The sequence below is a fragment of the Carettochelys insculpta genome, chromosome 2 (genome assembly GCF_033958435.1).
Source record: "Carettochelys insculpta isolate YL-2023 chromosome 2, ASM3395843v1, whole genome shotgun sequence".
Classification (NCBI taxonomy): Eukaryota; Metazoa; Chordata; order Testudines; family Carettochelyidae; genus Carettochelys; species Carettochelys insculpta.
In genome coordinates, this window is record NC_134138.1 from 64,167,321 (window position 1) to 64,195,114 (window position 27,794).

A 27,794-nucleotide genomic window follows, 5' to 3' on the forward strand; every position below is an offset into this window, starting at 1 on the left:
TGTACATGCCTTGTTGATATGCACACAGGTTGACTGTAAGCTCTTCGCATTGGTGATGCTAATATCTCTATAAAACACTCAGACATATTCAAAATACGTAATTCATAAATAACTGGATAAATATATTTAGAAATAGTTTATTAGTGAGGCATGTCAGAAATAACGATGGGTGTACTCTGTATTTATATATTTGATGTGTGGAAATCAGGCCTCCATAATTTAAAATTAAGTCCAGTATAGCAGATTTCAAATTATGCAAATTACTGAACTGATTCTCCCACTCATCCCCTTTCTTGCCATGTTTTGGGTTGTTTTCTTTCAAAACACAAAGAACAGCTTTAGCAGGTCATGTTTCAGCGAGGCAGGTATGTTTTTGTCCAGCGTGTGCTTATGATGGCCTGGAGCAGGGGAGTTACTCAACTTTTTAGGTATTTGATTTTTAAAGAATAACTGAGAAAATTCTGTTAGTATACAGGCTTATGTTTAATGTGTAGATGTTTTCCTGAAACATGTCTAGTTTGATAAGTAAGACTAGTTATTTGCAATGTGTACAAGTCTGGCAACTATTTTTTAAAAACGTTTTAGCTTTCAGTTATAAACCCCCAAAAAATGTTTCTAGCCATTTTGATGCGAAGATAATCTTTCCAGCATAAACCAAGTGTAGCCAATGCTTTGTTGCCTTACTACACTACATCCTGCTAGCAAATAGTGTTTCTGCAGACCTTTCCTGTAATATTTGTTGGTACAGTCAACCCTCAAACTACGTGGCTTCAAGTTGCATGTAACTCACTTTAATGCGAGTTAGGCACAACTTGAAGCTGTTCTGCGGTCCCTTCCCCCAGCTGGACAGCCCTGTGGTTGGGGGAAGGCAGGGGGAAGGGGCTTTTAGTTTGCCTAAGTGCCCCCTGCTGCAGGCAGCCAGGCAAGCTAAAAGCCTTCTGTCTGCCTTTCCCCAGTAGTGCAGCTGTCAGGCTGACAGCCACGCCACTGGAGGAAGGTAGGGAGAAGCAGCCAGGAAACTGACCAGCCTTGGTGGGCTGTTCAGTTTCCTGCTCCTGCAAGTGAAGGGGAGCTGGGAACCAAGTGGCAAGCTGGTTCCTGGCTGCCCTGCCCTGGCAGAACCCAGAAACTGACGAGCCATGAGCTTGTCAGTTTCCTGGGTCCCGCAAGTGGCAGGGAGATGGGAACCAGGCTGCCTGCCCTCTGGTTGATGGCTCCCTGCCACTCTGGGAGCCAGGAAACTGACCAGCCCCAGTGGGCTGGTCTGTTTCCCAGCTCCTGCAAGCCCAGGGGAGGTGGGAACCAGACTGCAGCTCTTTCCCTCTCCCCTGCCGACTTGCAGAAAAATTAAAATTATGCAGGGGTTGCAAGAATGTAACCCTCATGTAACTTGAGGGTTTACTGTATTTGTATTTCCACAGTGCCTGGCACCATAGTCATGGATGAGGACCACATTATGCTACACTACATACAAGAGATGTATTTAGAGATGCCTGTAGATGTATGAACAATGTAATTAGCAATGTATAACTACATTGTCATGAATTAACATGGTTAAAATCATGCACAAGCTGAAGTCAGAGTCTTACCATTGACTACAAAAGGGCCATGATTTCACCTTTGTGTGCACAGTGGATTTTTCCTATTTTAAATAATTAATATGCTGGATTTATGCTTGTATAAATTGTCATAATTTCATTGTAGAGCTATGTCAGTTTAAAGTAGCTGAAGATCTGGCTTAATATATGTTAAAGTATTTTGAAAATAGAAATACTTTACATGAATATTTTAAAATATGTAATTTCATTTTTGTCATAGCAAAAGTCACAACATAAGTTTGTGCTGTTTGACATTGACGTGGTAGCTTCACTGCCTATTTTACGAAAAAACAAAACAAAACAACCCAAAAACCACACACCACACGACCCTCTCACAGAATTCTTTCACAAAAACCACTGCATGTCCTCTGGTTGTTTCCTTAGATTCTTATCTAATTACTTTAATTATAGGGATAAAGATAAGCTGTGCAGAACCACCTTTTATTGAGGGTATTGTGCTGTAAAGATTTCAGTATTCCCTAATTTTGTCACTGAAATTTAGAAATACGGCTTTCTAGCTATGCACAAAGTTGACATAAAAATGGCATGATACTTCATGATACACACATCAGTATGTTTAGGATTCAGTGTTAATGTGAAGCACGTGTAGCTGATCTGTAACTTATTAATACATATTCTGTCTCTAACTTTTGCGGGGAGGTACTTTATGAATAAAAGCAGTTTATTTAAGCAGGGCTTGGGTTGCAGCTATGCATGAAAGAGAACAGTAATGTCAAATAACTCACATGTGAGGAACAACACTGGGCCCACTGGCTTTGATGTCTCCCCTCTGGCCACTTGTGCAGCTCAGTGGACTAGTTTGTCAAGGAGACAAAGAGCTTCTGGGGTTACAAAAGCAACTTGAAGGAGAGAGAAAGTGATTTTTGAGAACACTTGACCAGAAATCAGAGGGGTGGCTGTGTTAGGAAGCTGGAGAGGGACAGCTGGGGAAGACGCTCCATGTCATGGACTGGGACTGCTCCAGCCTGACTGGAGTGCCCTCACTCCCTAATGTGCCAGGGGCTGAACCAGAGCACCCTTGCCCATGATGCTGTTGGGCTAGGCCACTGTGTATGGGGACTGCTCTGTTGTGCTTTAGCACCCCACACCTGTGGCGGTGCCAACAAAAGGGATGCTCCAGCTGGTCTGGAGCAGCTGTGGTTCCTGACTAGGGTGGCCATCTGTCCTGTATTTGGTGGGACAGTCCTGTATTTGGGACCCCAAAAAGGCATCCCTACTTATTTTTTAAAATGGATTTATTGTCCCATATTTGGGTCCTCCCCACTGGCTGGAGAGTGTGTAGGTCACTTCCCCAAGCCTTGTGGGATTGTGGACAGCTGGCACATCCCTCCTACTTCCCCTGAGCTCCTGGGGCGAGCCAGCGGCTGCCACTTCCCTGGGGCTTGGTGGAGCTGGGAGGAGCCGCCCCTTTTCCTCCCCTCCATATCTCCCTGTCCCCTATTTGGGAAAGGGAGGTATGGTTGCCCTATTCCTGTCACACCATGGGTGAGGCACTACAGGCTGGCCAGAGCAGTCCTGTCCATTGCAGGGGGGCCACTCTAGTCCAGCCTCCCTGCCCCCTAGCATTTAACTGGTTAAACAATTAACAGAAGTTAACATCCCTAGATTTAGTGTCCTGAGTTCTGAAAAAGATCAAACGCTCCTATCTATCTCTTTTGTAATCATACTAAATCACTTCATTGCAAGTTCCTTTTCTATTTTAGATTCCTTGTTTGTTACTGCAAGACTGGTGGTAGAGCCCCTGAGAAATACATGTTTGGGTTTATAATAATCTGTAGCTGCCTCTGCTTTCTAACATAAGTAAAGATGATCACACTTCACCCAGAGAGCTTTGTGGGCATGCCTGAGTATTGCCTTGTCCATCTGTAACTATTTAGGCCTGTGCAAAGTAGATCTAAAACATGGCCATCTTGGTTTGATAGCATTTTATACCCACTTTCAACTCACTCTGCACTGATGTAAAGGTTGATACCAGTGCAGAGCAATAGAGAATCAGTATCTGTAAATTCTCACTTAAAAGAAGTCTCAAGCTATGTTCTGTATATGTAGGGTTATGCAGCATGGCCAAGAAGATAGGGCATTGGATTTTGAGTCATGAAGCCTGGATTTATGCTCTTCTCTTCCAGTAACTTGATGTGAACTTGGGTAAGTCACTTTAGTTTTATGTATCATTTCCCTCATTTGTAAAATGGGAATAATGCTACTCTTGCCATGTTTTGCAAAGAATTCTTGAGATCTATGGATTAAAAGATTCACTATTGTGCTTAAGGCCCCCTTAGGGTGTGGAGGAGGCAGAAAAATAGCTATGATAGATTAGGCATATGAATAATTTGTAGAAACAGATGTTGGTGTTTCTTAATGAGATAGGTAAATCAGTAGGTAATTGCTTCTGACTGTACCCATCTAAATACTGTCAGTTGACAATTTGTCATAAGCATTTATGCTGAAGATAGTCTTAGGCTGGCTCTACACTTTCCTTGAATATTGACGGCTGCTACACAATTTTAGGTATGCCACTTGTGTACCAAAAATCGATTTTGCAGCTGCTGCTATTTGTCTCTGTCTCCCCTGTAGAATGCTGATGGGAGCACTCCTCCCTTTGAAATTCCTTAATTCTTGCAGCTCACAAGCAGTTCTGGGGTTGACATTGACTCCAGAACACACCATTTCACACATGCATGGAAAGGCACCCCAGAAGATTGAACCTGAGTGTTTGATATTCCTCAGCCAGTGTAGACCCAGCCTTAAGGAGGGACCTGGTGGGGGATGGGGGTTGGTTTTATGATTGAGTTTGAGAATGGCATTCTTTTCAGAAGGTGCAGCCTGGGAGAGAGTGCTTTGGTGCTTGTGTGAAAATCAGATAAATGATCACTGTTGACATCACCAGACAGGAGAGGAGACAAAGGGTATTGTAAGATGTGTTGTAACCTGAGCAGATAAGAAGGGAATGGCTAAGTTGTGAAATGCCTTAAAGGTAAGGACAAGAAACTGTCACATGCTGTATGTTATAGCACCTGCTTTTAAAAGGATTTGAAAAATGAACACGGACTGTAAGGCATAATCTGAGTTATAACAGCAATATGTATTCAGTCACTCAGGAGAAACTGCAGCTGAACTAACATAGTCTGTACAAATAAACTTTCCACAACAGATTCTTCAGCCACTGGACACTTGTAATTTAAATCTAAACAAAGAGGCTATGAATGATTTAACAAAATGAGAAATTACTGGCATGGTTATTTGTACGAGAGATGTCAGAATTACACCTGCCATAAAAAAGAGTATTCAGTTATGTACAGTTAAGAAAGTATTAACTGCATCTTTCTGTTCAAATTCTGTTTATCTGATGGTATTCGAGGAATAGTTGAATGTTTCTTATGAACATGCTCTGTCTATAAATTAAATAAAAATCATGCTTGATAAACTTTTTAGTAAAGAAGGACATATTAGTAAATCATACTTGATAAACCTATTAGTAATGAGTCATGTTAGAAATCAATTCCAGCATGGGTAAACGTCAAGCCAAATTGCTTCTTAATAACCATACCTACATAAATATTCCACTGACTATTTTGAGCAAAGGTTCTGCACACTCGTCACTCATGCTTTCACCCAAGACTTACGATTTAATTCAAATGAAGGTAATAGTACAGTCCTTGCTAAGCCTTATGAAATTCATTGGAGGAGGCTCTTTACGGCCAACGGTGCCTCTGAATTCAGATATTAAAGTATTATCCAAATCGTGAACTAAATAAGATGGAACAAGTAATTTAATTTTATGGTGCAATGAAACCAGTCAGGACTCACATGACTGTTCAGTATCAGATAATGTCAGATTATACAACATGTTTTATGTGCAATCCAGTTTCAAAGAATGGATTTCAGGGGGGTAGCCAACCATGTTGCCCTGTTTCTGCATAAAAAGAGGAGTCCTGTGGCACTTTTAAAGACTAACACATTTATTTGGACATAAGCATTCATGGACTGGAAACCACTTCATTTTTGAGTCTTTGGAATGACACTATTTTCAGATTTTAAAGCTAGGCACTTTGAAACACCTTTATATACTAGGTCAAAGTACATATCTAAATAGGCAGTGCATGAAGAACCAATCTTTTTTTCTCCTGTTTCTCCTGTTACCTCACTTGAGGCAAATAAGAAAGGGATCAGGGTTAAATGTGGCCAATATCATATTTTCATTTGTTGACCATGTTTTGAATTAGTTAGCAAACACAAGCACAGAGGATCCTTTCCATGTGCAGAAGCCCTCTGTTCAGCCATTTCCATCTCTCCATCCATATGGTGAATACTTTGGACTTTCACACATAAGTAAATTATATCCTCTGGATCTCTAACCCTTAGCACTAAATCTCTCCAAAATGAAGTTTGAGGCATGTGTGTGTGATATTGGCCACATTTTAACCCTGATCCCTTTCTTTATAATGAGATAAAATGCAAAGCTAATGGCTCTACAGCAGTTGCTTACAGTGAGGTCAACAGAAGACATCTTTGGTGATTACTAATGGGTTGTTTCTCTGCTTTGTAAAAGAAACGAGGGAAAAAAAAGATTGGTTCTTAATGCACTGCCTATTTAGATATGTGCTTTAACTTGGTATATAAAAGTGTTCCAAAGTTTAAACATTGGCTTTAAAAACTGAAAATAGTGTCATTCTAAAGACTCAAAAATGAAGTGGGTTACAGCCTAGGAATGCTTATGTCTAATTCATTTTAGAGATATTTAGTACTAGGGGTTAGAGATGTAAAGGATACAATTTACTTGTGTGAATGTCCAGTATTCACCATATGGATGGTGAACAGAGTCCTTCTGTACATGGAAAGGATCCTCTGTTCACCGTTCATAGTGGCAGAATGATTTCCACAAAGATGTTCTGTAGAGAATTATTGTACAACATCATTCATTATCATTAATTGGGATAAACCTGTGGAAACTGACGTCTCTTGGATCTTCCAGCATGATCCCCAAATGACAATTTTCAAAAGAGGGTAGTAGACAGAAATACCATGAGATTTCAGAAATAGGGCTTTAGTACATTTGACAGCTTCAATACTTTCTTTCATTTGCTCATACCATCTTATTAAGAATCAGCTGGAAACCTGGTGTAAAAGGCTTCTCTGTGTTCTGTTTTCTCCAGAGCACCTTCTGGGGTTAAGCAACCTTTATGGAGATCTGAGGAGCAGTTACAAAAAGTGGAGGGTCTGACAGCAAAGGTGCAGTAGTGTCAGAAGTAGGTAAGAGCAAAAGGCACCCCAGCTCCTCCAACTAGAAGTTCCTGTCTTTGTCTAATTTATGAGGTTGAGTTGAGTTTTGGCTGTGGAACTGCACCCTCATTCTACAAAGCTACACGCTTCAAACTGCAGAATGTTTGCTGAAAATGGTATGAGGAATTTCTCATGGGCTACATCTACCCCAGGATGCCACAACGAAGTGGGCTGTTTCGAAGTAACGACATCGAAATAGGCTACTTTGACATGTATTGTCCACACATCCTCTGGGGCTGGGGCTGTCGTTGTTCAATGTTGAAATAGTGAGGGGGAACATCAATAGGGACCTCCCCAGAAGGAAAAGCAGAGCGTCCACACACACAAGCACCCCCCTTCAAAATAAGAGGCCAAGAAAGTCTGCGAACAGGGTCACAGGGCAGACTAGCCCTTCTGGGACACACTTGGCCTGCACTGCATGAGCCCTGTGTTGGTGACACAAGCCTGACAGACCTCAAGCCCACAGACGTGGACGTCCAGCAGCAGCTGGAGGCCCTCCAAGCCGCCTCCCGGGGGGCAGGCACCCTGCTAGATGCTGCATGGGCGGCCACCCAGCAGCTCCTGGCAGGGCTGTCCTCTCCAGGTGCACAAGGGACGCCCCAGACCATTGGGCCCTCCTGCTCCCCACTCACCGGGTGCCCCGCCAGCTGTGGAGCTACCCCTCCAGCACTGAGTGGTGGGAGCACCTGGTCATGGGGGAATGGGATGATGATCAGTGGCTGTGGAACTTCCGCATGAGCCGGCAGACCTTCATGGGGCTCTGCCAGTGGCTCACCCACGCCTTGAGGCACCAGGACACCCAGATGTGGCGCACCCTCACTGTCGAGAAGAGGATTGCAATAGCTGTCTGGAAGCTGGCCATTCCAGACAGCTACTGCTCCGTGGGCCAGCAGTTTGGTGTTGGCAAGGCCACAGTCGGGGCTGTCATCATAGAGGTAAGGAGGCCTGGGCCTGAACCCACTGGGGGAGGAGCAGACCTGGGGAGGGGAGCCAGGGCGGGGGGGCACACTCTGCGTACTCTCACAGGCACCCATGTCCCCTCCCCACAGGTGGTGCGTGCACTCAGAGCCCTGCTGCTGCAGATGGTCATCCGAGGTGGGGACGCAGTCATCGTGGGATTCGCCGCCATGGGATTCCCTAACTGCTTTGGGGCCCTTGATGGGACCCTTATCCCCATCTGTGCCCTGGACCACAGTGGCAGGTGCTATATCAAGAGGAAGGGCTGTCACTCTGTGGTCTTGCAGGTCATGGTGGACAGCCGTGGCTGCTTCCAGGATGCATATGTGGGCTGGCTCAGCTGAACCCATGACGCTCGTGTGTTCCGCAATTTGGGACTATGCCACTGTCTGGAAGCAGGGACCTACCTCCCTCTGGGGGACATAACTGTACCCCTCTGCCTCATGGCAGATTCAGCCTACCCCCTCCAGCCCTGGCTTATGCACCCCTACACGGGCCACCTCAGTGCCACCCAGGAGTGCTACAACACCCAACTGAACCATGTCCGCCAAGTGGTCAAGCAGGTCTTTGGGCGCCTGAAGGGCTGGTGGTGTTGCTTCCTGGCCCACCTGGAGGTGGGCCTCCCAAACATCCCCCAGGTTGTAGGTGCTTGCTGCATGCTCCATGACCTGATGGAAAGCAAGGGAGAGGCCTTCATGCAGGGCTTGGGCGCTGGAGGCTGGAACAGGCTACCCCCAGCCGGGCGCTGCCCCTAGCTGCCAGGCCCACTGGGATGGGGTCCGGGTCCGGGAGGCCCTACAGGAGTACTTTGACGAGGGGGCCTAGTGAGCACCACCCAAGCCATCCCTGCTGGGTCCCCACAAACCGCCCCTAGCACTCGCACACTGCTGCCACTGAAAGCACATGGGACACGGGGTTTTTGAAAAATAAAACTCCTTCATTGTTAAATACCCAAAAACTTCACCTCTGTGCATATAAAATGAATAACAAACAGCATCATGGAAAATAACTATATATGGGGAGACAACTATAATAACTGTATATGGGGGGAGACAACTATAATAACTATATATGGGGGGGAACAATTATATACATGGGGTAGATGTGGGCAGGCCAGCCATCGGCCTATCATTCCGGGGTGGGGGTGGACGGGCACGACCCCCGCCGTGTCCGGGTGGCTGCCACCCCTCAGCTGGGGTCCCTGGCGAGGCTGGCTGGGGACGGGGAGGATGGGGAGGTACAGCTGGGGCGGGTCCTCGGCCCAGTTGTTGGCCTCAGTAGGCTCCTGCCCTGCGGAACTGGCAGGTGGGGCGACAGGGAGGACAACACAGAGCACAAGGGGGGGCAGGGGCAGCCAGGCCACCAGCTCCTCAAAGGTGGCCATAAAGTCCCGCCAGGCCTCCCACTGGGGGAAGGGCACGGCACTGTTCGTGGGTGAGGGTGCTGATGGGCACTGGTGGCCGTGGCACCGTCTCTGGGCCATGGTCTGCCTGGGCCCTAGCAGGCTGGGGTCTGCTGCGGATGTGGGGGGCCCCCAGTCATGTGGTGCCCCCACCCCATGCCCTGGGTGTGTGTGTCCTGTGGAGTACGTACCTGACACTACACCGCCATGGTCGGGGAGGCCCATCTGGTGGATGCCTGGCTGGAGCTGCAGGAGGGGATGTCCAGCACAAGCTTCCCCTCCTCGCTGGACCACTCCATGGCCGGGGTGGAGGGTCCTGGCTCTGGCCCTGGGGGTGCAGGGCTGGGCTCCAGACCCAACTCTGGCTCCGAGGTCTGCTGGGGCTCCTTGGCCATGGTGTCAAGGGTGGCTGGGCGGGGAAGAGGTTTCTCAAGGGCCCAGGATGGACCTGAGCTCCCGGTAATGGGGCAAGCGGTGGGGGCAGCCCCAGACTGGCTGTCTGAGTCCCGGGCCTGGGCGTAACCCTGCTGCAACTCCTTGACTTTACTCCTGATGTGGTCAGGAGTGCGGGCAGAGTGACCCCGGGTGGCCAGTCCCTTGGCCAGTGGGGTGAATGCCTCCGTGTTCTGCCACTTGCACCCCATTGTGTGGAACACCTCCTCCTCATCCCAGAGCCCCAGCAGGTCATGAAGCTCAGAGTTGGTCCAGGAAGGGCCCCACTTCCTGCCCTGCTGGTTGGAGGCCTGAGTGCCCTGGGATGGCCTGGGGGGGGAGCTCTGGGGGCACTCGGGGGGCTGGCTTGCTGCCCTGTGCTGTCTCTGGGCGTGCAGGGGTGCCTTGTGGCACGGCTGCTGCCTGCACAGTCTTAGCTTCCTGCTACGGGGTTTCCGGGTCAGTGCAGCTTTACGAACCGCTGGGCATGAAGATCATAGAGCTCCATAGGGGCTGGACAGCACGTTTCCACCTAACAGCTGATTGCCGCCATGGCGGACCCTGCTATTTTGAAGTAGCGGGATGCGGAATGTCTACATGCATCCTGCGTCGATGTTAGACGTCGGTGTAGGGTGCTATTCCCATCTTCTGATAGGAATAGTGATTTTGCCATCTCACTGTCTAACTTGGATTTCAACTTCGAAGTAACACATGCCGTGTGTAGGCACAGCACATGCTATATTGAATTTGGGCTTGCTACTTCAATGTTGCATTCTAGTGTAGACGCACCTAGGAAGTAGCAAGCTTTCCTATTCAATGGGACTGCTCATAAGGGTAGGAAGTTTTAAAAAATGGCCTTGTGAACCTGATTCAGCAAGATAAGCACATGCATCACTTCAAGTATATGAGGAGTCCCTATGATGACAGTGAGACTACGCTGTGCTTAGTTATGCACTTACTTTGGGACCTTTATTAGAATCAAAAGAAGGCATATATTTGTTCCAAATTTTCCTCATTTATTGAAGGATATTGCGCTGAGCAAATATCAGACCAAATTCATAGTGCCTTTTTATAAGGAATATAACAATCCATTGTAAATTGGAACATCTGGGGGTTGTCTACACTACCTCCCTACTTAGAAGGAAGGATGGTAAGTAGGGTGTTGAGAGTTTTTTAATGAAGTGCTGCACTGCATATGCAGCACTTCGTTAAGCAAATTCCCCCTGTGGCAACTTTGAAGTTTTAAACTTCGAAGTGCCAGCTCGCATCTACCCGTGGCTCATCTGCCAGTACTTCAAAGTGCTCGAAGTGCTTCAAAGTCCATTTACTCCTCAAAATTTTGTAAAGAGGTGAAGGGACTTTGAAGTACCCCGGGTACTTCGAAGTACTGGCGGGTGAGCTGTGGCTAGACACGAGCCGGCACTTTGAAGTTCTCGTGGGGGGGAATTTGCTTAATGAAGTGCTGCATATGCAGCACAGCACTTCATTAATAAACTCCCAACACCCTACTTACCATCCTCCCTTTGAAGTAGGGAGGTGGTATAGACACAGCCCTAATGTGTAACAAAAAACACACTTCGAATTCTTTATATGGAAAGAGCTACTCATAATGGAGGGAAGTAACACATTGTTACTGTTTAGGGCTCCCTTATACATTTTCCAAGAACTATACGTATTTCAGTGGCCCAGCTTCCTGCTTTTTTGACTCAAGTAAAATGCTCTGTTTAAACTAAATGCTGTTAGAACAGATATGGCACAGATTTTACTGTGTTAAGTTTATCTATCATTGCAGGCTAGGGACTGTATGTACTTCAACAGGAGAAGGTGACCACAGTTCCTGCAGAATAAGGAACTGCGGGAGGTAGGGGAATGAAAAAATTGATTCAGGTTGTAATACTTTCAGAGAAGTACCACCACATACAGATGGTCACATACTAATTCGAACTGGATTCTCCAAAGACCAACGGATAAAGAAAAGCCTCTTGAATAAAAAGGCAGTGTTCAAACTGACACAGGGCCTTCTGTCTGGTCCAGCAACTGAACAAAGCCTGGGGATAAGGACGGCAGCTAATCTTTGTGGAAAGTTAGAAGGATTGATGCTGACCAAGACCCTTCTTTGAGTTGGAGTGATCCCTGGTAAACTTTTCAGTGAGTGTGAAGTTTCTTTTTTTTTTTTTTGCTTATGTTTTTATTATAAGAACAAATGTGCTTTTTTAGAAAGAGCTTTGTAGTTGTTGGCAATTATATTCATGGCCTTCAGAAGAAAGCAAAGTGCAGATGTGAGCTAGTTTAAGCAATCTGGCTTGCTGGGAATATCACAGTTTAGGTGGTGAACAGAGCCTTGTGCATACTACAACAAAAATTAATATTATTAATAATAATAGTGAGAAAAATGTATAAATTTGCTCAATCTGGTAAACTATTGTAGAAGAGAAAAAACTACCAAAATGTATGAATACCTGCAGATTATATAAGCAGATATTGTTGTTGAAGTCTGATTACCTTTTCTTCATTAGTATAAATTTAACTTCAAGGCAAACATTTTTCAATCAGTGCTAATTTGCATATAATTTATCAAGAGAGAAGGAGAGCAAAATAATTTTATTTAAAGATTTCCCTGTGTTTTAACTGTCATTAGCAGTTCTGACTAATCAGATTTTTACAATCTCATCAGGCGCTTTTAGAAAATCTCTCTGAACTCATCTGGAGGATGCATTTATTCCTAAGTGTCCTGTATTGCATTACAGCACAGTAACGAGTCACCGACTGCTACAGATGTTTATGTGAAATGCAATTAACACTCTGCCAATTTAGTTTTTATAGGGACGCAATCAATTTTTATTCATTTTAAAACCAGAATGCCCTCTTTTATTGTGTGCTGCCTCTCTGCTGATTATATAGCTAAACAAATTATTCTTCTGTTTGTAGTAAATGGCAGTGTGTAGGCAGTAGAGTGGCACATTATAAACAAAGCACACATAAAGCAGACATTAAATATTGGTTTATGGCAGTACATGCAAGAAATGTTCCTTCCAAAGGCTAATTCTAAAAATAAAATTTATTTTTGTTAATTTAAAAAAGCACTTAAAGTATTTTTGGCAGGTGGGTGCACAGTTTGTAGATTGAACTTTTTGGAAGGAGGAGAATGATGATGTTTCTAGGTGTTTATGATATCCCAGCAAGGTGCTGAGGATTCTTAATTCCCATTGCCTATTTTGGGAGTTAAGGATACTTAAGGAAGAGAATGTATATTATTCCACTTTAATGTAATTTATCATTTATTTGCAGTGAAAAGTACTGAATTATTATAAATAATAGACTCTCAGTTGAGAGAAATCTGGAGGAGTCATTATATTCAACAGTGGTATGCAAGGGCTACCGAAGGCTTGTACAGACTAAAGAAGGATTGAATAAAGACTCATAATTAAACTCTCAGTTTTTTCTGCCGATGATACTGCTGTGGTCTTAGACATTCAAGATCAGGCCAGGACTACACTAGACCTTAAAAATCAATCATAGATGCACAATTCCACCTACGGCAATTATGTAGCTGGAATCAATGTATTGTAAATCGAGTCACCTGACTATCTTCACTGAGGGAGGTTGATGGGAGCATTTCTCCTGTTGACCTCTCTTACTTCTTGTGATAGGGGGGAGTACAATCACTGCCGGCATCAGTCTCAAGTAGCTATCCCTCCCTCAGTCACCCAGCAAAACAACTATTTTAAACAAGAAACAAGCGGACAACAAGGGAAAGCAGTGGAGGCAGTTTTTCCCAAGCACCGCTCTGATCCCCAAGTATTCAGTCACTGAACGAGTTGGAGGTTTCAGAGGCTGAGGACTATGGGACTTACACTAGGGGAGATGACTGATTGAATTCCCCACTCCCTTCCCAATTCTCTCCCTCACACTCCACAACCACAGTGGTGCAACCACCCACCTCCCTCTTGTGTAATGACCCCAGGACTTTTCAAGATTTCTTCAGGAGGGTCTCAGACAGGCTTGAGATAGCGCTTTTGGTCCCCAGGGATACACACCACAAGCTGACTAATATCTTAGGCTGCATGTATACTGTGAGATAAATTCAAATTTAAGGCAGTTAGCTCGATATTAGCACGTGACTGTCTTCACAGTAAATACCCTTAGCTCGATTTAGGGAGCACTAATAATGAAATTACAATATTGCAGTTACCTGACAGGTACAGCATCAAGCTCAAATTTAGAAGTTCGATTAAAAGCCAGTGTGGAAGTGCCATATCTTAAAATCGAATTTCTTAGACTACAGAGATGTCCCATATGTAACCCACAATGCCCCTCAGTGCTCTGATCGGGCCACTGCTCTCCAGTTAATTAGGTAACAGGAAGACCATGAATTTCAAAGTGAGAGCAGCAAGCCTGTGGCTGTGGGCTCATGTTTGTATGAGAGCCTGAGAAATGTCTTCCTTTCTTTTGCCATTAGCCCTGTGAGCGCATCTACCCATTACAGATAACCCCTGCAGGGAATTTGTGGTTCTGTGTCTATGCTTGGTATTTTTTTCTTTGCTGCCTGGCAGTAGCCACTGCCCCAACGCACCACATGGCAACAAGGCTTGTTGTGAGGGTCATGCTTGCATAAGACACCAAGAAACTTCTCAGCGGTTTACATTTGTGTGCAAACCCCTTTCTCTCCCCCACATGTGCCACACAGTCTGGGTCTTTCCCGTGCTCAGCCACATCACATGGGTAGCTCCCAACCCAATAAAAGGATGTGCTTGCTGTTCAGAGCTGACCATACTGCCAGGTAGCACCATGTCCCAGCTTGTGTGCTTTTAGGGCTCCAAGGGCAGGAAAGATATTTGGGGGCTTGCAGCCACTGGGGGGGGGAAGTGTCTCCTTGTGGCTAATTTTTCCTTTCTTTCAATGGGCAAAATGGATGTTTGCTTATCATGGGAGGGGAATGAGGAAAATGCAGTGTGAGAAGATGATGTCACAAACCAGCAAGCATACCCAGAATGCTGTGGGGATGAGGTAATTGTGGGATAGGTTCCCCCAGTGCACTGCTGTAACAGTCAATGTTTGCCAATGTAAGTATAACAGTAATAAATTGAGTTCATGAGGAGCACGTGGGAGGTGAGAATGGTAAAATTTGAACTTATTAATTCCAGAATTACAAAATGGATATTAAAGTTGAATTTATCTCATAGTGTAGATGTAGCCTTACTTTTGTCCACCCAGAAAAAAGTGGCAATGCCAATTAATGAAGCCGTTCTCGATGTAGTCAGGCTTCTCTGGAGCACTTCAGCCTCCATTCCACCCACATTAAAGAGGCTAGATCAAAAGTAGTATGTGGCCTCAGAGGGTGCTGAGGTCCTCTTCTCCAATCCACCCTCTAACTCATTGATAGTAGAGGCCATGAATTAAAGGGGTAGCCAGCAGAATATGAGTTTCACCCCAGGAGACAACGAACAGAAAAGGCCGGATGCGATGGGGCAAAATACATATTCATGGGCCAGCCTACAGTTTTGTATGGCCAATTATATGACACTACTTACAAAATATAAACACTGCTTCTTTGACCAACTTCACACCTTTATTGAAACAATTCCAGATGACAAAAGAGATCAGTGCAAAGCCCTGATGGGGGAGGGCTCACTCATTTCAAGGGTGGCTTTACAATCAGCTCTGGATGCAGCAGGTACCGCTGGCTAGGTCCCTGGCATCAGTACTAGTCATGCAGCGAGTGTCCTGGCTACAACTGTCTGGCTTAACTAGGGATGTCCAAACCACAGTTGAGGATCCTCCCTTCAAAGTGTCTCGACTTTCAATGAAAGCACTAATGAGGCAATTTACTCCCTCAAAAATTCACAGGCCATATTACATACCCTAGGCATCCAAATGGTTGCTGCAAAATGTAAACAAGACAGACAGTTTAGTTACGAGTACAATCTTCATTAAGCAACTGACACTATAATAACAGACAACGTCAGAAACAACCAAGGAGGAGACGAACCACAGATCAGTTCCTGGCCCAGCAGGCTGTGGCCTATCAGCCATTTTGAAGATTTGGACGAGAGTTGGACGTCCCCCCCGCCCCCCCGCCATAGCAGGCAGGCCCCAGGTGAAGCCCCACACACCACCTTTGTCTCAAGGCTAGCAGTATTCTACCCTGCATCGGGAGCTATCACCACCACCAAGTTGGTCTTAGAGATTGTACAAATTGGTTACTTCATCCCATGCCTCTGGATGAGACCAATGCAGGCCTGGTTCAAAGCAGTGTTCAGGCCCCTTGTCCATCCACTGAACAAAACACTGAGCATCCCAGCTTTAGTCAGAGACTCCCTCGGTGGACGTGGCCTCAGAACGTATGCAAGGAGGTTCCCTTCCAGAGACCCTTTCCAACTATCATGATTATGATGGATGCTTCCCTACTCAGCTGGGGAGCCCACCTAGGGTACCCACTGGTTCAAGGCACATGGTCAGCAGATGAATGGCTGGAGCACATCAATGTCGTAGAATTGAGAGGTGGTCAGTATTCCTGCATGCACTTCTCCATGCAGGTCTCCAGCAACACAGTCTGCATAACAATGGACAATAGAGCGACAATGCACTGTATCAACAAACAAGGCGGAGCAAGCTTGAGACAACTGTGCTGAGAAGCAGTGGAACTGTGGGAGTATGTATCCCTCAACAGACCCATCTGGTGGTAGCCTACATAGCAAGCACAAAAAATATACTGGCGGATGACCTCAGCCACAATTTCCCTCTCAAGCGTGAGTGGGAAATCAATAGGTCCACCATCTGCCACGTCTTAAGCAAATGAGTGGTCCCAGCTATAGATTTGTTTGCTACAGCTGCCAACACGTGATGTCTCACTATTGCTCCTGACATGGATTAGGCCGCAACTCACTAGGGGATGCATTCAACATCACATGGAATGCACTTTTAGCATTCAGAGTGTTGTGGTAAAGATAAAGCGGTACAGGGCTCGAGTCATACTATTAGCACGTGGATGGCCTAGACAGACTTCGTTCTCTGAACTTCTAAAGCTGTCCAGATGTCCCCCATGTCATCTTCCTTCCATCTCTCATTTCTAACCCAGCAGAATGGGTTCATTCGCCACCCAGCCATCTATCACCTTCACCTCCATGCATGGTTCCTGGTTGGCTGACAGATGCAGAGCTGTGTTGTCCACCTCAGGTCCAAATGACCTGCAGAGAATACAGTCTGGGCCCCTGTATTATTTTCAGGGCTCACATGCAATGATGGGAGTTGGGACGCTCAGTGGATGGCCAGTTGAAAACACAGTTGTTGCACAGAAGCCTTATAGTGCACCCACCGGAAGGCCAAAGACTCTCCCCATTAGCAACTCTCTTTTCTGAAAAACCAAATACCAAACCAGCAGGTGTCTACAATGGACAGCAAGCTCCCAAAAATATTTTTGACAGCGTGTGTTGGTGGGGGGGAGGAGGGTGCGGTGGTCTGCAGCTGTAGACCCACTTGGAATGTTGAAGTAGTCCCCCCCAACTATCTTAGCCACTGGGGGAGACTTCACTCTGGCGATTGCAAGCCCCAGTGGTCCCACACTATGGGTGTAGGGGGGTTCAGTGGGGGGAACAGCTGAAGTGGTCTTCTGAGTATCTTAGCCACCACAGGAGAGTTCCCCCTGGAGGCTGCAAGCCCCAGTGGTCCCACACTATGGGTGTCGGGCATTCAGTGGGGGCCAATTGAAGTGGTCCTCCCTGAGTATCTTAGCCACCGGGGTAGACTTACCCTCAGGGCAGCAAGCCCCCGCCCCCAGTACCTTAGCCACCTGTGGAGACTTCCTGCTGGTGGCTGCAGGATCCCTACCCAGCATCTTAGCTGCCAGGGGAGACTTCCCCCCACCAGCAGCAAGCCCCAGTGGTCCCACGCTATGGGTGTGGGGGAGACTCAGTTGTGGGGGCAATTGAGGTTGTTCTCCCCGAGTATCTTAGCCTACTTACAAAAATGGCAATGCATCCTAGCACCATGCACATGGGGATCCCACATACACTCATTCACCTACTTCACCTCCAGCAAACAAATCTGTCCACCAGGCAGATGTATCAGCTTTCCATCCACCTATCCAAGACCACTCAGTCTTCACTCACCCAGCTGTCAGGCAGTTCCTTAAAGGCCTCTTTCCACTGCAACGAACCAGTGTACTTACCCATCTTCTTCCCTAAACTGCATACCGACAATAGGGACAGACTGTGCATACCCTCGACATCCACTGGGTCTTGGCCTTCTACTTCCAGAGACAGCAGCCATTTTGAAACATGACCCAACTGTTCATTGTCTCCATCCAAAAGATCCCCTGACATGCCTGTTTCCAACCAGAGGCTGTCCAAATGGATCTTGGGCTGTATAAGACTCACATGCAATAAGTTTAACAAAGAACCTCTGGTGGACATTCATGCCCATTCCACATGTGCAATAGCCACCTCTATAGCTTTCCTTCGAGGTGTGTCCACCAACATTTGCAGAGCAGCCATGTGGGTGTTTGCTCACACATGCAGTCAGCATTAAGCCATACAAACCTATGCTGATGCACAGCCTGCATTCAGCTGATCTGTAATTATCAGCCGATGTACATCATCTGAAGGACCACCTCCAAGCGGTGGCACTGCTTTGTAGTCACTTAAAGGTGGAGCACCTTTGGGGCCCTTGAAGAAGGAGAGGTTACTCACACTGTGCAGTAACTGGAGTTCTTTGAGATGTTGTCCTCTTGGGTGCTCCACTACCCACCCTCCTTTCCTGTGCTTCGGATTCCTACTTTTCCTTCCAGGTCAGAGAAAAACTGAGGGACTAGCTGCTCGTGCATGCACAGTAAGTCTCACAGGTGTCTTGTGCCTGTGCCCTGCGCTTGCAGGCAGCCAGAGGTGGTTGTGGGGGGACACTGATACACATGAGTCCTCAGCCCGTGGGCGTGGCAGTGCTAACGCACCTGAAGGTGGAGCACCCACAGGGACAACATCCTGAAGAACTCCAGTTAGTGCACAGAGTGAGTAACCTCTTCTTTGCTCTCATTTATTTCTGTCTTTGTTGACATTTATATGCCCTTAAGGGCAGGGACTTTCTTAATATTTACCTATAAAACACAATGTGTATTTGTGGTACTGGGCGATAATTGGTGACAATGTAGGCTTGTGTAGAGTTTGATTCTGCTAGGTGCTGAACACTTTGGCTCTCATTGAGGTAAGCACTTAAACATATGCTTAACCTAAAGCATCATGCAAAATAAAGCTGAACATGTGTTTAAATGTGTGGTTGGATTAGAGCCTCTACACTCAGTACCTTGCAGCTTTTTGTCCTTATTTTCCTTTTGAACCATGTTTAATATCTGACTTACACAGATATTTCTGTTCAGTTAAAAAAATCTACAGAATTTTCCCTCACAAATGCAGGCATAAACCATTACAGATTTTTATGTATTTACAGAATATAAATGTTGAAGTTCTTAGTTGTTTTTGGTAAAATACATTCGTTTCCTAATAACTTCAGAAACTATTACAATTCAGTTGCAAAGCTGAACACAAAAAAATTAAGCTTGACATCTAAAGACAAATCATGTATTCAGATTTATTCTGTAGAGATTTTGTTTTTCTTATTCAACTATTTTGACCTGATCTGGCTTGGTGTGGAAAGTAACTGAATACTGCCACCAAAGGTGCTAATACTAATGATTCACAGCCAAGCTTGAAGTTTTCCTAGGCTTCCCTGAAGACAGCATTAAGACCTCTTGTTTCATTTCTTAAAATTTATTAGTATTCAAGTTCAGTGAAGCCTTGATGAATAATTGCAGAAAATAAACACCCATAGGAAGTATGGAAAAGGTGAACTGTAGAAATTGCTCTGAGACTTTGCCTAGAATTAGATGAGATACATATTTGACTTTCTGTACTATTTCTCCTGGCATTTTTCAAAGGAAATGCTAAAATGATGGTGATGTCTTAAAGAAGTATTAGAAAGATAAACCATTGTAAAATGTGGATGAAAAGGGACTGAGTAGGAGAGAAAAAATCCAAAAATGACCAGTTAGGACACTTTAATGAATGGTTGAATGCTCCTCAAAATGAAAAACAGATGTTCTATGTTAACTCTAATAGCAAGCTTTCTATTCAAATTGAGGTAACTAGACTATCTACTGGGAGACAGGACAGGAACAACATAGATGTTGTGCAAGAAGAATGTATATGTGTTCCATAGTTAGTATTGTACTGGTATGTTTCTGTCCATACTTTTGCTTATTAATTTTAAAGCATGTTGATGACAGTAAAGAGGTAATCTTTATTGCACTGTAATGTTGCTCTGAACAGGGCTTTTCTTTTACCAGGTATTTAAGAAGATTCTGTTTTTATAGGAAATATAATTTGCATGGTACATAAGGTATTTTTGCAGACTGACCCTTCAATGGACTACATACAATATGTAATTGTACAGTATACAAATAAATGAAAATCATTAGTTTGTCTAAGATCTTTAGTATAGTACAGTATATATTTTGATTTGGTGTTTGATTAATTCATTCCTGTAAGTATTTTGTGCTTCTTGTCATTCATTTGAATGGGGCAGCATGGGTATAGTGGATTAGGTATGGAATAGAAAACAATGAAGTCTATATTTGTAACCCTGAAACTCTAAATGACTCAGGCTCATTTTTTGTATCTAAAATGGTCATAATAATGTAGCTGTTACATACCTGTTTCATGGGAGATGTTACAGGGATTATGAAAATCAATAATTACTAATGCAGAATGAAAATCAAATCCTCCACTACAAAATGAGTAATAATTTGCTACATGAGAGTACTGAGGAACAAGATTTGGCAGTTAGTGTATCGCAATCTCAGCATGAGCTAACAGTGTGCTGTAGTTCTAAAACAGGCCAGCATTATGGAATGTTGTACATGAGACACAGGAACTAATTGTCTCGCTCTGATGTTGAGATTCTCAGATTGAGTACTGGATCTAGATTTGGGTGCCACACTTTAGGTGAGATGTGAACAAACTGGAGAGAGCCCAGAGGAGAGAAACAAAAATGATACAGGGTTTAGAAAACCTGACTTTGAGGAAAGGCTAAAAATGGGGGCGTTCTTAGTCTTAAGAAGAGAAAACTGAGGGGAGATGATAAAACTTTTCAAAAATGTTATAAAGCTGTTATAAAGAGGCTAGTGATTGATTTTTTTTTCTTCAGGGCACTGAAGACAGGACAAGAAATAATGAGCTTCATCTACCCAAGAGAGATTTAGGGTAGGTATTAAGAATCTGTAAAGGTAGTTGAGTGCTGGAATACAAGCTTCCAAGAACCCCCACTATTGAAGGCTCTTAAGAACACGATGGATAAGTGCTTGTCAAAGATGGGCTAAGTACTCTTGGTCCTGCCTTGATCCAGGGGCCTTGGTTAGATTACTGCTTGATTTCTCTTCTAGCATTTCTGCATTTCTGTGAGTCTAGGCTTAATGAATGAATGCTTGAATAGCATGTATATGTAAAGTCCTGTACATTTTCAGAACACACATGTTCACGTGCAAATAACAGGACTGGTTCACTACTATGCACCTTTAGTTTTACAATGGAGTTATATTGCCATAAATCTGGAGTACTCCGGTGTTAAATAAAGTCTTTAGACTGTAGGGATAAATATTAAATTCGGGTACTAAGGATTTTAGATTGAAAATCTGTCTCTGACTCATTACTATGTGTTTAGCCATATTGGTCTGGATAATGCGGCACATGAGTTGTCTTTGCACCATCTGTGCAATGCAAAATGAACTTAATTTGATTGGATATTTGGTTTGCAGAATCTCTGCTGTGCAGAGGAAACTTCTGCTGAGATATAGATGATTGAGGCAAAAAGGAAAGCCTTTAGGGCCTGGCAAAGTGACATCAACTGCACAACAAAGAGATAAGTGCATGCCAAGACAGAAGTCCAATGTAAAACAAGGACTCTGAAAAAACAGTGGTGGACTGAGAAGGTGTTCCAGAACGCCAGCATCTCTCATACATCAATGATACAAGAGGCTTCTTCAATGCTACCAAAGATTTTTGTGGACTGAGAAACCATGGACTCAATCCCCTGAGATCAAAGGATGGTACCCAACTCTCGAAAGAGAATTAAGCCTTAAGATGGTGTGAAGATTGTCTATAGAATGAATGAGAAGTTTTTCAATCTCAGGAGACTGAAGGCTAAAAGTAAGACCTCCATGTCCTCGATCATGAAGCTCCAATATATGGATGACAACATGGTAGCTGCTCTTTCTCCCACTGCTTAAGTTCCTTCACTGAAGCATATGAGAATCTTGGCTTCACACTGTACATCAAAAAGACCTAAGTGCTCCACCAACCCACACTGACAGTACAATCTTATGTACCTTCTGTTGAAGTCATTGGAGAACTGCTAGAAAACATGGAGCACTTCCCATACCTTGAAAGTCATCTTTTCACTCAATTCAACATAGATGCAGAAATCCAGCATTATCTGAGCCATGCAAGCTCTGCTTTTGCCTGCCTGAGGCAAAGGGTCTTTGAGAACTGGGACATCTATCCTAAGACAAAGCTCCTTGTACACTGTGTAGTGGTTAATCTAATGCTATTGTACGCTTGTGAAACCTGGACAATACATAAGCATCATTTGAAGGCACTTGAACAATATCATCAGTGCTGCCTCAGGAGATTCCTAAATATCTCTTGGGAGGATAGGCACTCAGGCATGACCAGCTTTGAAACCAGTATCATTCATGAACAGCTATGTTGGACTGGTCACGTGATTCGGCTGTCTGATCAGCACCTCCCAAAACAGATTCTGTTTTCTGAGTTGGAGGAAGGACAAAAGAGCATTGGGGGCCAGTGGATGTGATATAAGGACATGCTGAAGGCACGCATGAAAAAGTGCAGTATTGGTGTTGACACTTGGGACAACCTTGCCCAAGACTGTCTTCAGAGGAGAATGGTAATCCATGAGGGGGTGGCTCAGTTTGAGAGGTCCTGACACAGTGTAGACGACAAGAGGTGGAGAAGAAGAAAACAGTGTCAAAAACTGATTGGTGCTCCTCCAACAGCTACCAACCCCTGCCCCTTCTGTGATAAGATCTGTGGCTCCAGAATTGGGCCGATCAGCCGTCAACGGAGTCTGAAATAGGAGGGTGACATGAAGACCTCCTACTCATTATCGAGTGACTGCCAAGAAAGGAGGTGACATAATTTCTTCTTACATCAGTTGTTCCCTTTCCCCCAACATACAAGAGAGGCATAAGTGCCAATTCCATAGGTGTGCCAGGATTGGACCACCTATGGAAAAAAATAGTGGGTGCTCAGAACCTACCAACAGGCCCCACCAGTCAGCTCCTGTATCTCCCTCCCAATGTCTCCCTCCCACCACAGATCATCTGTTCAGCAGTGGGCAGAAGAGTGATGGAAGGCATGCTTGGGGAGAGGACAGAGTGAAAATGGGGGAAGACTGAAGAGGGATAGGTGGTCAGAAAGAGACAAGGGACAGGTGCTGTCTTGGGGAAGGAATGGAGTGAGGGCAAAACCTGGGGCAGAACAGGGGCCAAGCAAACCCGAGAAAAGGAAAGCTTGGAACTGTCCCAACTGTTCTTGTCAAGGTGTGGTGAAGCCAAAGTGCCCAACACGTGACCACAAGATTAAGGCAGCAACAGAAATTAGAGTAGGTTCTCCTGCTGCTTTAGCTTGACTGTTAAGTATGTGGCTGTGCCTCTCCACTCTGTCTGTGTAGCACTCAGGCATCAAGTTGGATGGAGGCCATTATTTTTATATAGTTTGAGTAATTTCTGTCATATGTGCCAGTATGACCTACTGGCTCAAGTTCTACAATAAGGGCTCATATGTAATGGCTAGTATTGTTGTACATACCCTGTAGTGATAATTGTAGCAGTTCTACCTGTTATTCATCTTTAATGGTTGTTGTTTAAAGCTTTCTAGGTGTTTAGATGTTTTGTTGCTTGGCAAAGTTGGACTGATTTAGCACGATGGTTTAACCTTGTTCTTCTGATACCATAGGCCAAGAGTCCTCTCTTTTTCTATAGATCCCAGAGATACCAGTTGAAATCTCTTAGAGCCCATGGGTTTGACTGGTCTCTCCTTTCTCTGACAGAGCAAAGATGCTTGTTCTCTTTGTACCATTAAAGCCTCAGTCTGTTTCCACTGTGTGACTTTGAACATTGTGCCCAGGATTTCTGTGTCATTGGAAGTAAAATATGAATTTTATTGTGCATACTTAGTAGACATTTGATGTTCCTTGTTGGCTGCAGAAGGTTTTTTGGTTTGTATGTCTCTTCAGAAGTCAAAAATTGTCAATGTCAATGAAATCCTAGCTCTTACATTTCCTCTAAATATGCTTCTGAGACTTCAAAGACCATCTTTATCAAATTAGATCCCATGTCTTGTTTCTGAATGGTTTTCATAAAATTTTGAGAGTTCTACTGCTATTCCTTCTTCTGAGTCCAGGCGCCAGCCCAAGTCACATCCTCCATATGACTATGGTGAGTGCAGTAGCTTGAATCCCACTAGCACAAGTTTGCCTAACCAGGCTGGGACACTCACTCCCAGATGCAGTGTAGACATTCCTTTAAAAGATCTGGCAAACTCTTATCACTATTAGAATGGGTAGGGCATCATTTTTAGAGGCCTCTTTCATAACAGGCGTACAACAGTGTTGCAAAATAGACAGTTATGGCCAGTTAGGTCAGACTTATTAAACAGAGTGGTAAACAAGGAAAAAAGAAATAAGGTGTGGGGAATGAAAGGAACATTTGTGAGGGAGGGAGGTGTATGACAATAAGAATCCAGGTGCCTCAGTGTAAGTGGTGTTCTGTATTTAGCTCAATGTTTGGCCATATTATCTGGGTCCCTCTCTCTGGCCTGGACTGGCCAGAGCAACTCTCAGGATGAAGGTCCAGTGATATCAAGGTGGATCTAGGGGTGGCAGCCATGCTGGTAAAATGGTAAATATTACTTCTTTGGTGCCGTCTGTCCTTTCCACTGGCCTCCTAATTAGTCCACCCACAAAATTTATTTTAGGACCCCCCAAAAAGGTGATAAACAGATTGTCTCACCTCCTCATCAGTTTGTCCACCATTTAGGTCTAATTTCTGACAGGGGAAGGATTTTTCAATACTGAGCTGGCAGGAGACTAGGGTCTCTCGAAAATTCATATGAGCACCAATCTATACAAAGCACAGTTGGACCTGAGTGTCTCAGATAGACTGATGGAAGAATTGAAAGAGATATCTCCCCCGAGCATCGAGAGTGAGACCGATATTTCGAAGGAAGAAGTAGAAAAAGCAGTGAAATGACTAAAGAACAACAAGAGCCCTGGAAATGATAAGATCATGGGAGAGATGATCAAATATGGCGGAGAAAGCATGGCTCAGGAAGTACACCGACTATGTAATATAGCATGGAAAGAAGGGAAGGTGCCTAAGGAATGGACAAGATCTGTGCTAGTGACAATACCCAAGAAAGGAAGTACATTGGAGTGCAAGAACTACAGAACGATTGCCCTAACGAGTCATCTAGGGAAGGTGCTGATGATGATACTGACTGAAAGATTAAGATAACAGAAAGAAGAACTTATAGCAGATGAGCAAGCAGGGTTCAGAAAAGATAGAAATACCATACAGCAGATGACTGACAGTGGAGAAAGCTCGACAAAAGAACAAAAGTGTATACACTTGCTTCGTCGATTTTCAAAAGGCATTTGACAGTATCGATCAGAAAGTGACTTGGGCGGTGTTGGAGTCATATGGAGTGGATAGCAGACCGATACGGTTGTTGAAAGATATCAGTTATAATGCGGAGACAGCGGTGAGAACATGCGGGGAGTTGGGAAGTTGGTTTAAAACAAATACAGGTACAAGACAAGGAGATCCAATATTGCCAAGTATCTTCATCGCACATCTGGAAAGAGTGATGGACAAGATCAAGGAAGAGGTAGAAGGGATATCTGTGCACGGGAAAACGATTAACAACTTGAGGTTCGCAGATGATATAATTCTCATTGAGGAAGATGAGGAGAAGCTAGTGAAAACAGTGCGGGTGTTAAACGAAGAAGGGAAGTGGTATGGACTGATTATGAACAGTGATAGAACAAAAACAATGGTATTTGGAGATAAGGAAATAGGAAGGAAGATCAGTGTCGATGGTATTGAACTAGAGAATTTAGAGAAGTTTGCATATCTGGGGAGCAACAACATATAATCTAGACTGTAAGAAGGAAATAGTGACTAGAATAGCGAAAGCAAGAGCGAGTTTGAAGGCGATGGATAAGATCTGGAAAAGCAAAGCAGTTAGCTTAAGAATGAAGCTGGGTGTCTTGAAAACGTGTGTATTCAGCAGCATGTTGTACAGATGTGAGACATGGGTGATAAAAGATTTGAAAAGAAGAATATTGGTGTTCAAAAGGAGTTGTTATAGAAAGATTCTGAGACTAGGATGGATGCAGAAGGTCACCAATGAAGAGTTATATAGGAAGATACAGCCAAAAGAGAACCTGCTGCAGCAGGTTATAAAACAGAAGCTACAACTATTTGGACATATTTGCAGAATGAACGACGAACGAAAAATCAAGACCCTTAGTGTTCAGTATAATGGATGGTTCAAATAGGAGATGCAGACCCCACAGAGACTGGATAGATGATGTAGTAGATTGGTGCGGAGCTAGTCTACAGAGACTAAGCCACTCTGCACTGGATAGAGAAAGATTGAAGGAAATAGAGAGGCATCAGACACCAACGGGTGCTGAGCCCACGGTTAATGATGATGATGATGTCTTCAGGCAGATTTGTTAAGGTGAATTTTTTTACTGGCAGCATTCCATGAAGGTTTGTGTTTACAAAATATACGAATGGCAATGCACATTTGAACAGTTCTGTACAGAACATCTCTCCTAGCCTGTAAGCAAGAAACCTAGTGTTTTGGGTTTTTTATTTCAAGTAGATGTCTAGCGTGTAACTGGAGTTTTGTTATTCATTATGCTGACTAGTTTGTCTCAGAACTGAGGTCATGGAAATTGTCTGGAGAAGGATTTCACAGCAGCAGGAAGGAATCCAAAAATGGCAGTACAAATGTAGCTTTTGATTGGTTGTTGCAGTCTGTTAAATTGATGTGAGGTGGGGACACTTACTATGAATGGGGGAATATGAGAAGCAAAAATTTTATTTTATTTTGGTCAATAGCAGTTTAAATTGTAATTTCTTGTGGTTTTGTTTATTTTATGCCAAGGATTTTATTATTCTAATTTGTTGAGAGGACAATGCAACTTCTCTGGAAAGCCAGTTTGCAGCGCTGAATTCAGTTTGAATATCAGACCCAAAGTGTTTCAGAGCAAGTCACAGATGCTTATAGAAAATAGATGGACTTCTAGATCTAAATGATAACTGTCGTGTACTAGGGTTGCATTTGCAGGAGACTTCCTGTGTATCTTTATTTTTCATAAAAAGAAAAAAATAATACATTTAAAACAAAGATGCAAACAAAATTAAGATCCCTAAAGCAAAGAATTTATGCACAAAAGTAGGAGTTAAAATGAATTTTAGCAAATGGTGAATTTACATAATTATACAAATATTATATCTAGTGTTAATTCTCTTTCCTTAAAGTGTCATCATGTGGGCATATAGCTGTGTAATGCATATCAGCAGAAAGCAGAAATGTTTATAAAACCTTTTATTAATTGACTCACTACTGCTGAGTACCACATTCATTGCCAGGTGGTAAAGCATTGAATAAACAGCTAGAATAAAATGGATTAACAAGCTTACTTTGTTGCTGAAGTTGTTATATTTTCATATTACACAGTGACCATAATGAGTATGCATGGAAACCATTGGTTAGCCTCATAGCAGTGTTAAATTCTGGGCACGCAAATGAGCCCAACTGACGTTCAAAGTTGGGAGTTTAACTGTCTTTCAGGAATTAGTATAAAGTAAAAATGAGTGCAAATATGTGACATTATGTTGGGTAGATTTGTTTATGGTTTGATTCCCCACCAAAGTTAATCTTTTTTGCTTACTTGAGCTCCCCCTCCTCTTTGTGACTCACTTGATTCCTCTCTTACTATGTGGGGACTTGTGGGTTGCAAAAGAA

The 27,794-nt window shown here is 44.1% G+C and overlaps 1 protein-coding gene across 6 annotated transcripts in view; it reads left to right on the forward strand.

Annotated features, from left to right (window-relative positions):
- EYA1 (EYA transcriptional coactivator and phosphatase 1) overlaps positions 1–27,794 on the forward strand; it is a 276,879-nt gene that overhangs the window by 70,794 nt on the left and 178,291 nt on the right. Inside the window, exons 3-4 of one of the 6 annotated variants that reach the window (XM_074987092.1) lie at positions 3,669–3,764; positions 20,884–20,939. The exons of 2 other annotated variants lie outside the window; for them this stretch is intronic. The gene's annotated coding sequence lies outside the window, so the exon portion shown is untranslated. Of the gene's footprint in view, positions 1–3,668; positions 3,765–20,883; positions 20,940–27,794 lie in introns of those variants that run through there. 3 more of the 6 variants (XM_074987087.1, XM_074987090.1, XM_074987085.1) reach the window with 3 other exon arrangements.